Source organism: Neovison vison, chromosome 4, assembly GCF_020171115.1.
Source record: "Neovison vison isolate M4711 chromosome 4, ASM_NN_V1, whole genome shotgun sequence".
Classification (NCBI taxonomy): domain Eukaryota; kingdom Metazoa; phylum Chordata; class Mammalia; order Carnivora; family Mustelidae; genus Neogale; species Neogale vison.
Window position 1 is genome coordinate 204765318 of NC_058094.1, and position 11034 is coordinate 204776351.

General features: G+C 37.3%; 1 long non-coding RNA gene across 1 annotated transcript in view; it reads left to right on the forward strand.

The window, feature by feature from the left end:
• The window catches only part of LOC122904115, a 95659-nt gene extending 85434 nt beyond the window's left edge, over positions 1-10225 (forward strand). The window contains exons 3-4 of the long non-coding RNA XR_006384156.1: positions 1803-1949; positions 9937-10225. This is a non-coding gene — a long non-coding RNA (uncharacterized LOC122904115). The remainder of the gene's footprint in view (positions 1-1802; positions 1950-9936) is intronic.
• The last annotated feature ends 809 nt before the right edge of the window (positions 10226-11034 follow it).

Below are 11034 nucleotides of genomic sequence, written 5' to 3' on the forward strand. Positions count from 1 at the left end.
CAATGAGGAAACCTATAACTTGTTGTAAGAACAAGTTGTTCCAATTAAAAAAAAAAAACAAAAACAAAAAACCTCAGCTATTGTCATGGAGCTCAAGTCCAGTAGCCAACAGGATAGCAAGGCTTTTCCAAAATGAATACAATCTTATGCTGCATTAATGGAAACACAGTGCCCACAAAAGGCAAATCCCATAATTCTTTTTGGTATCTAGAATAGTGCATTCTACTCCAAAAACACTTTAAGACACTATGAACAAAGGATAGTGACCAGGATGATACATGTTAAGAAAACAGTCATCAGGAAACCTTGTAGGAACTGGGCATGTTGAAATGGAAAAGACAAGTTGTATCTGAAATACAATGGCTATTTTAAACCAGAAGATTTGTCCAATGACAAGAATGATTATACATTCCATGCAATCCAAGAGCAGGAGTAGGAAAATTCAAAGGAAGATCTAGAAAAGCTGACTTCACTTCACTATGAGAGCAAACTTGCAGATTGAGGGGTTAGAACAAAACTGAATTCTCCCTCGGCCTCCACAATATTTCATCGTTTCTCAGCTGCCAGATGCCGTGGGCACAATGACATCTGTGATAAGCACAGATTCAGGGGATTAGGCCTCTTCCATCTGAAAAAACAACTATTAGAAGATGATATGTTCCATTTCAAGTTAACAAAGATGTGTTCACTAAAGCTTAAAATAATAGGACCTCACCTATGAACTGCTAATTTTAAAGAAAAAAAAAGTGGTGGTTGTTAATAGAAAGCATTTGCTGAGGACAGAGTATATGTCGGGAACAGTTCTAAATGCTTTACCCAAATTGTCTCATTTACTTCTTACAAGAACTTAATATGCTAAAAATTATCTCCATTTTACAGAGTAGGAAACTAAAACAAAGAAATATTTTACAAATTGTTTTTAAGAGGTCCCTGGTCACAGAGTTAGTAAGAGGAGTTAACATTCACAGGATTGTGACTTCAGTGCCCATGTCTTTTGTAGTTCAGCGTTGTGTCTTACTGGCACGGAGGAAGTGGAATTAGGAAATATTACTGGCATAGGCAAAAATATTAGTATGATTTTGAAAGAAGATAATGAAATCTAGAAAACAGATTAGTGATTTACTCTTTGCAAGAAGTTTCTGGAGTTCAAGAAAGTGACCTTGACACTAACACTCCTATTGTCTCTCAGGAATAGCACATATAATTCTATTTATAAAGTACTTTACATTAACATTTTTTTTACATTTAAAATAAAAGCAAATTTCTCAGAGAATCTGAAAACTCTGTTAACACTTCCACATATTTATCATAACAAGCTGTGTTATTCCTCAGGCTTTTGCATGGTCTTGAATTGCCTTCTGAGTCATCCCTAAAAAGTATGGATTAGGCTTAGAACAGTATTATTGCTAGCTAAATCATGTCCTTATTTCTTGAATGTGTGTGTGCTTGATTTCTTCTGTAACCATTACTCATTTATACAAAATAACACAGAATTGCTTGTAGTACTTTACCCAACAGCAAGCAAATATAACCAAACTCTACTTTAAGAGATAGAAGTGAAAAGCAGATTAAAAGGGAAAAAATAAAAAGCTTAAATAAGCTTAAAAATTACAGAAAAGTTCATAGACAAAAAAAATACATTATGGTATGAGACAAGTCTATTTGAAATACATTTTTTTTTAATTGAGGTGATTGCTTGTAAGGCAGAATGGACACATCCTTGGTCAGAGAAATAAAACTTGATTGCATAAAACAGTCTGGACATGACTAAGTGGTTTATTCTTATGTTCTTATTTTCTCAGGTACTCTGATATTTGAAGATCGAACCAAATGTCAGGTCCTTCCTACTGACAGACTTCAGGACTGTGGGAACAGCTCTGGGGAACTATCACGTCATGGCTTCCAAAAGCAACACTATAACAAACAACTATTATTGAGAATTCTTGTAGGTAAGCCATAAATCCACACAAACTCTTGTGAACACCTCCCTCCTGATCATAGATTTCCCCACTTAAATAGGAGAAGGGTTTTCATAAGTGAAGTCTCAGTTTCAGTTAAGGCCATTAGTTGGAAGAAGATAGGAAAACTTTTTAACTACGTTCAGAGAGTTTCAGAGTAGAATATAGAGATCAGGTCTGGGAAACCATGCAGAGAGGAATACCTTAAGGATAGATCGTAGGCAGGAAGCCTAAAATATTCTAAAGGTGAGAATGCAGAAAACAGCAGATGATTGGAGGGGCTTGTATATGAGGTGATGACCAGAGATAACAATAGCGTGAACCCTAATGGATTATATTTACCATAGGGTTTCCAAGTGAATTGATTGCTGCAGCCTTTTGGTAGGTGGAATATAGGCATAGGGAGTACCAAGGCTTTTCCAACATCAGCTGTGATCTTGCTTGCCAGAGGAAATCCCTGCTTCTAGCAGATAAAGACATTCAAGTTTCCTTAGAGTCAGCAATGATCTGGATTGACACAACTATTAACATACTTACCTCCCTATTTTAGAAATGATACTGATAACTTCTCTCAACCAAAGGTGAGGTCAGGGAATATAATGCATTTATCTTTGTGCCTCTCATGCTTTGTAAATGCTCAAAAGTATTTATTGAATACATCATTTTTTTAAAAGATTTTATTTATTTATTTGACAGACAGAGATCACAAGTAGACAGAGAGGCAGCAGGCAGAGAGAGAGAGGGAAGCAGGATCCCTGCTGAGCAGAGAGCCCAATGCGGGACTCGATCCCAGGACCCTGGGATCATGACCTGAGCCGAAGGCAGTGGCTTAACCCACTGAGCCACCCAGGCACCCTGAATACATCATTGAAGTGAAAAAGAAGACATGGAGAATTCAGAGAACCACAACCACTCATGCCCAGACTTCAGAAAATAATGACACTCAAATATAGGAGAGACTCTGAAATTGTCCCAATAAAGATTTTAAAATAATGGTAGAAGACATAGGTTAAAAAGTTAGGAATAATGGTAAGTATTTTAAGGCATTAGTAGTTACATACATGATTTTGAAGTGAAGATTGTTTGCTCTGGGAGACTTTTCTTTTCTAGAGGGGAACTAGAGCATGTAAAACGGATCACAGTCAAGTTCAAAAATCTCACTAAGTCAGTTAACACTGGTTGTGACTGGTTGAAATGGTGGATAAAGCAAGAGAAAGTAGTTACTTTTTCTCCACCTAATTTGCTTGCCTCCTACCTTCGCCAAGTAGTAACGATTTTGATGGATGCCATCACCCCACGGGACATACTTCCCTAAATGTCTTAACTGCCTACAGTGAAGCACATCTGCCATATATCTGTTCTCCCAATGGTAGTAAATATTTCTTGCCTCTTCAATTTAGAGATCCATTATAAAATCAGCCTCTGAAATGATTTGGATATGAGTGGGGAAGGGTATATGACTCACTGTAAACGACCCTAACTATACCACTTACTAACAAGTGAATTTGAGCAACTGACAGATACTCTATTACCCTAAATTCTTCCTCAAGTATAAAGGAAAGTTAATAAAAATGCTTCCCCTGCCCATATGAGATCATATATGAGAAAACAGCCCAAGAGAGATCACGTATGGGAATCACAAGTTAAATTATAAAGATTTTGAATATGTTAGCTACTATTACCTTGCTGTGTACACTTTCCCACCTACAGAAATGCCTGTTAATCCCTGTCACTCCATCTGCTAAGGACTCCAGGTACTAACTACAGACATTGACTCTTGACCAAGGGTTTAAAGTGGAAAGTCATTCAGGAAAAAAGCGAAAACAAAAACAAAAACACCCCAAAAATCTTAAATACAGTTTTTATAGAACTGTGGGGGACAATAAAAATTTTGTTCCCAGTTACTTGAAGTTTGCCATCTTCGCCACTGGCAAGCATGCAAACATTTAAGAAGTATCTAATGAGAGCGAGTGATTGCACAGACTCTGCACACTGCTCAATTGTTCTCTGATGTGCGCTAAATGTGCTGACACCAGCTTTCCTTCATCCGTGCCCCTCAGGCCAGGAACCTCAGATGGCTCTCTCAATAGAAAGTGCATTGTGCTGATTCTGATTCATTAAAGATGTACAAAGACTACAATTTTGGAAGTAGTAAAAAAGTACCTCTCAAGTGACAAGAAGAACATGGCAGTAGACATATAAAATGAAAGCCTTGACCAACAATCTTTTGATTGTTTTTTTCTTTTATTAAAATAATATCAACTATGAAACAAATTTCAAGGCAGGAAATTGACAAATATGAAATGTTTATTTACTTGACCTCATCCTGAACCTCTCCATCACTGAACCGGCGCATTTATCTCTCCTCCATAGATTTAATTCCATTACTGTGTTCATTTATTCATTAATTTTTATTCATTTGATTTTATGCATTACATTAGTTGTAGTATCAACATTCATTAAGCAATTACTATATTCCAAGCATCATAATAAGGGCTTTACATTAATTATTTCATTTAATTCTAACAGTTCTGTGGGATAAGCCCTTTAATATGCCCATTTCACAGATGAAGAAACTAAGACTCAGGGAGGTCACATTACTTATCCAACTTGGCCTAAATACGCTGGTAAGTGGTAGGTGAGCAATTCAAACCAGGTCTGTATAACTTCAAAGCTCTAAGCATGAGGGAATATGATCCCACTTGGTAGTTTTAGTGGAGGAACACATAGCAGAGCTGGGAGATATGGGAAGAGTGGCTGAAACTCATCTGAGGTGAAGGATATCAGGAGAAGAGATGAGAGAGGTAGAGAAGGAAGTCAAGAAAAACCTTAGAAGTTATGATACAGAGTTTTGAGTTTTTACTGAAAATTTGAAGGATTTGGGAAAAACCAAAGGAATAATTTTTTTTTAAGATTACTGTGCCAGATCTATGCTGGATAAACTGGAACAGAGCATGGCAGGAGATGTAGGGAGAATATAAGAAAGCTATTGTGATAATCCAGACAAGAAGTGATAATGATGAAAATGGAGAAGAATGGGATTTGAGAGACATGAAGAAAGCAAAAATATCAGGTTGTAAAGACTGGGTACAGGTGATGAGGGAGAGGAAGTAATCTAGAATTCCTCCTCCTTGGAGACACTTGGTGGTATATTTACCTGTAAGATAATACAAGGGCATTACAAATTTGGGGGAAATAAGATGTTAACTGAGGAATCTATGGTGCAGTACAGGTGCTCAAAAGAACAGTTAAGGCTTTAAATTTGGGAGCCATTGTTATATACATATGATGATGCATAGGATTAATCTCAGATAGCAACTCTGCTCCATTGATACAATGGCTGCCTGAAACTATGTCAATCAAGATGGCAGACAAGATGGAATGACACAGCCAACAACAAGCACATAAAATTCTGTTTGAAAACAAAGAAATCAATCTGCCTAGAAAAAGAAGCACTTTAAAAACTGTAGGGTTGTAGTATGAAGCCAGTAACATAGGAAGGTGATATGGTAGAGTGGCCCTAGAGTTGGACAGTCTGGGCTTGGATCTCAGTTCCCCAATTCCTGTCTACTGTCTACTGACTATGGGTTAGCTACTGAATCTCACTGTGTCTCCAAGTCTTTACCTGGAAAGTGAACATAATTATATAATACCTCAGAGAGTGCTATGGGAATTAGATATCCATGAAAAATGCTTTTTCATGTTAAAAAATATCAATGTTGTTTATTTTGTAAACAAAGAAACATATGTATATATGTATTGGGAGATACACAGACATATATAAGAAGATCTTAAGCACCATACAGACATTCAAAAGATATGATAGAAAATGAGACAGTAAATTCATTAACAGGGTAAACTGAAAACACTGGTCACCAAAAAGGAAATTTTTCTTAAAGAAAAAAAAATGGCATTTTCTTCCTATGAACTAACACAGAATAATGTGAATTAGAGATTGTTCAATCAATTTTGTTTTCTTCAGACAGTAAATTTGAGGCCCAGAGATGTTCAATAACATAAACAAGGTCACACCCAATCAAGCTAGAACCCAAATCAGTACAATTTCCTAATCCCCACTATGGATGAATTTTTTACTACACGATGCTAGATAATAATCCTTTTAAAGAAGAATCTATCAGTTAAGTAGAAATCTTTACAACACTCGCGCCTCATTTTTTTAAATCACTTATCAGAAATAGCTTGTGTCAAGTTATTTTTAGAACATAAACTCTCTGAAGCAGAGATTTTTCTACCTTTCTAGAATTGATATTTCCTGATAATGAACAATGTGCTCTGTATGTAGTAGGCAGCTTCAAATATAATAATAAGCATTTTGTTTATGTGCTGAAAGAGAGGAAATGGGTATTTGTCCTTTGTTGAAAAATCATATACCGATAAATTTCAGTCTTTTTGTTGCCTGTCTCTAGAAAATTTGAAATCTCCTGTAGGGTACTCTTTTCAAAGTATGTTTATGAATGGGTTGGCAAGATAGGAACAAGATGATGATGGATTGAGGATGAAGAGGACAAGTGAAAGGGCTGGGAAACCGGTTCTCTCATGTAACTGCCACCCTTCCTTCCCCTTCCCCTGCTGAGATATTTCTGTAATTTGTGATTATATCAGGTTGGAGTGTTTACTAAATACAGAATATGAAACTTCACTTTAATAAAGCTAAAAATTCAGAGGCTCATACTCCTTATGCAAAGATTTAACTGTGTCTAATCAACTGCCATGAATTTTGAGAACATCCTCACTTTCTCCGGGATATGAATTTGTAGAACGGAAAAATGCCTTTTTGCAAAATTTTGTTTCAGACCTCAGTATGTAAACTGACACTTATTCTCACTATACTTTTCCATATTTCATATGTCATTGGTGGGGTTTGCTCTTTTTGTTTTTTCACACATTAGATTTATATAGTTCTTTATAGGTTAAAAAAATTCAAGGATATGGGTATAAAGTATTGATTGGACAGTATAAAAAATAATATCATATATCCCTCCCTTGTTTTACAGAGAATTTGGGGCATTCTTTTTTTTTTAAGATTTTTTATTTATTCATTTGACAGACAGAGATCACAAGTAGGCAGAGAGGCAGGCAGAGAAAGAGGAAGGGAAGCAGGCTCCCTGCTGAGCACAGAGCCTGTCGAGGGCTCAATTCCAGGACCCTGAGATCATGACCTGAGCTGAAGGCAGAGGCTTTAACCTACTGAGACACCCAGGCACCCCAATTTGGGGCATTCTAATAGGGAAAGAAAAATGTAACCTGGAACCGCAGGACAACCATTCCAAGAAATTCCAACAGCTACTCTAGAGGAATGACCTCTCAACACATAGTGTTTTTTAGATGGTGCTTCAAGGAATTATTAAAAGAAAATGAGAAATAATCTAATTATGAGGTAATGCAGAATAAATGATAATGAATAAATAGGACCCATGATAATCTTTAAATGAATGCTTAAATAATGAAACATTTACATTTATAGGAAAAGGTGGATGACTTCAACAAAATTGTTATTAGATAATACTTATTTGCTACATTGCATTTTAAAAGTGTGCTATTGTTACTGTATTCAGAAAAAAGTTTCCAACATTTTATATGAATAACTCTCAGATTATGCATGACTAGAAAGTACATGAAAAAGTTGCAAAAAAATGCTATTGGTAAGTTTCATTTCTTTGCTAAGAAAAAGAAAGATTGTGAATTTAAGAAGCTGAATGTTGATTTTAGAGAACTATGGAATGAGGGCCAGGAGAAGCAAAAACAGATCTTTTCAATCGGATTACAAATAATGACACAGGAACCCATCTGCCTATGTTTTATGGTGAAGAATGCTGTGATTATTTGATGAGTAGGAGGAAAAGTTTGGTGGGATGAAAAGATGGAAGAAAGCCAGGGAAGCTGGCTGCCGCAAGTTCAACAAGAAAATGTCAAATCAAATGTGTGTTCTCTTCCTGAAAAATACCCACTCTCATTATGCATCCATGTGTTGATGACTGATGCAAATGAATTTTTCAAGTGCTATACAAATGAGTTGCTTAACTGATGTTAGCCTAGTGAGAACAAATCCCTAGTAATATACAGAATCATATTTTTAGCCTTAGATAAAAGCATATAGACATTAAATATTTGCAGGCTCAATCTTCCTTTCCTCTTTACTATGTTCCAATTTAATTAATGAAATACTGGAATTGGGACAGTTGTGGCTTTGGACTGGAAATTATGTGAATTCTGGCTATCAGCTTTATGGGAAAAACTAGGCTACTGGTACTTCCCTAAGGCAAACCCATCTGTGATTTAAGCTAATCAGTCCCTGCGTGTCACTGTTGCTTCATACAAACAGTGAAAACAATGTGTCTTACAATGAGAAGCTGTCATTGTAAAGAGAAGTCATATCATTTTGAGTAAAACCCACCTTAATTGATAAAATATGTACATATCAATGAATAATTTTCCAACTGAAAGTGTTTTAGTCAATGAGTATATGGGGACATTTTAATATATTGTTCATTAGATGTGAAGTCTGATTACTGTATTCTACATTTTTATTTTATAAAACTGAAGATGGCTTTTTAAAAAGATTTTATTTATTTACTTTAGTGAGAGAGTGCACAGGGCTGGGGAGAGGGGCAGAGCAGGAAGGACAGGGTAAGAGAGAGAATGCCAAGCAGACAGTGCACGGAGGTTGGAGCTCAATCCCATGACCCAAGGATCATGACCTGAGGTAAAACAACAGTCAGACACTTAACTGAGCCACTCTGGTGCCCTTGAAGATGATTTTTTCTAGGCAAACCTGAGGAAAGCTTGAATTCTTTTGTTTTAGTGACTCAAATCAGCAATTAATCTTTATCAAAAAGTAATTGCTATTTTAGTGAATGCTAAGGTAAGCACTGAAATAGTAGCACCATAAAACATTTAATCTTTACTACAATAAAGCATCTATAGCTCAGGCATACCTTGGAGACACCGCAGGTTTGGTTCCAAATCACCTCAACAAAGCAAGTCAAATGTTGGTTTCCCAGAGCATATAAAAGCTATGTTTACACTATACTATAGCCTACTAAGTGTATAGTAACATTATGTCTAAAAGAATATATATACCTTAATTTAAAGATAATTTGTTGCTAAGAAATGTTAACCATCATCTGAGCTTTCAGGGAGTCCTATACTGAGGGCTGCTGACTGATCAGGATGGTGGTTGCTGAGTTGGGGTGACTGTGGCAATTTCTTAAAATAAGACAACAAAGAATCTTGCCACATCAGCTGCCTCTTCCTTTCACTAATGATTTCTCTGTAGCATTCAAATGTTGTTTTTTTGTTGTTGTTGTTTTTTCCAATTTATTTATTTTCAGAAAAACAGTATTCATTATTTTTTCACCACACCCAGTGCTCCATGCAAGCCGTGCCCTCTATAATACCCACCACCTGGTACCCCAACCTCCCACCCCCCCCCGCCACTTCAAACCCCTCAGACTGTTTTTCAGAGTCCATAGTCTCTCATGGTTCACCTCCCCTTCCAATTTACCCAAATTCCCTACTCCTCTCTAACGCCCCTTGTCCTCCATGCTATTTGTTATGCTCCACAAATAAGTGAAACCATATGATAATTGACTCTCTCTGCTTGACTTATTTCACTCAGCATAATCTCTTCCAGTCCCGTCCATGTTTGATAGCATTTTACCTGCAGCAGAACAACTTTCAAGTGGAGTCAATCCTCTGAGACTCTGCCACTGCTTTGTCAACCAAGTCTGTATATTATAAGTCCTTTATTATCATTTCAAAAGTCTTCACAGCATATTCACCAGGAGCAGTAGATTCCATCCCAAGACACATTTGCTCCTCCGTGAGAAGCACCTCCTCACCTTTCAGAGTGTCACCGTGAGAAGGCAGCTGTTGTTATCTAGGGGATAGTTGTTCAGTCGCATCGTCAGGCTTCACTTCTGATTCTAGTTCTCTTGCTCTTTCCACATATTTGCAGTTACGTCCTCCAGCAAAGCTCTGAACCCCTCCAAGTCATCCATGACTATCTCAGCTAGATCTTCTGGATTAACACTGCAGCTTCCACACCAGCACTTGGATTGTTACGGAGACAACGCCTTTCCTTACACCTCAGGAACCCACCTCTGCCAGCTTCAAACTTTTCTTCTGCAGCTTCCTCACCTCTCTCAGTCTTAACAGAATTGAAGAGTCAGGCTCTTGGGGCATGTGGGTGGCTCAGTCGGTTGGGCGGCTGCCTTGGGCTCCTGTCATGATCCCAGGGTCCTGAGATCCGGTCCCACATGGGGCTCCCTGCTCAGCGGAAGCCTGCTTCTTGCTCTCCCTCTGCCCTTCCCTCTGTATGTGTTCCCTCTGTCTCCGTCTCTCTCAAATAAATAAATAAATAAAATCTTAAAAAAGAAAAAAAAGAGTCAGGCTCTTGCTCAGGATTAGGCTTTAGCTTAAGGGAATGTTGTGGCTCATTTGGTCTTTTATCCAGACCACTAAAATTTTCTCCATATCAGCAACAAAGCTGTTGTGCTTTCTTATGATGTGTGTATTCACTGGAGTAGCACTTTTAATTTCCTTCAAAATTTTTTCCTTTGCATTCACACCTTGGCTAATCATCTAGCTCAAGAGGTATACCTTTCAGTTTGACTCAGCTTTGGACCCATCTTCTACACTAAGCTTACTCACTTCTAGATTTTGAGACATGTGACTCTTCCTTTCATTTGAGCACTTAGAGGCCATTATAGGGTAATTAATTACCTAATTTCAATATTGTTGTGTCTCAGGGAATAGGGAGGTCCAAAAAGAGGTAAAGAGGGAATGGCTGGTCAACAGAGCAGTCGGAGCACACATAACATTTATCAATTAAATTCACACTCTCATGCGGGCATGGTTTGTGGAGCTCCCAAACAATTAACAACAGTAACATCAAAGATCATTGATCACAGACCACCAGAAGAAACACAATGATAATGAAAAAGTCTGAAATATTGCAAGAATTACCAAAATATGACACAAAGACACAAAGTGAGCAAATGTTGGAAAAACGGTGCTGATAGACTTGCTTGACACAGGGTTGCTTCAAGCTGTC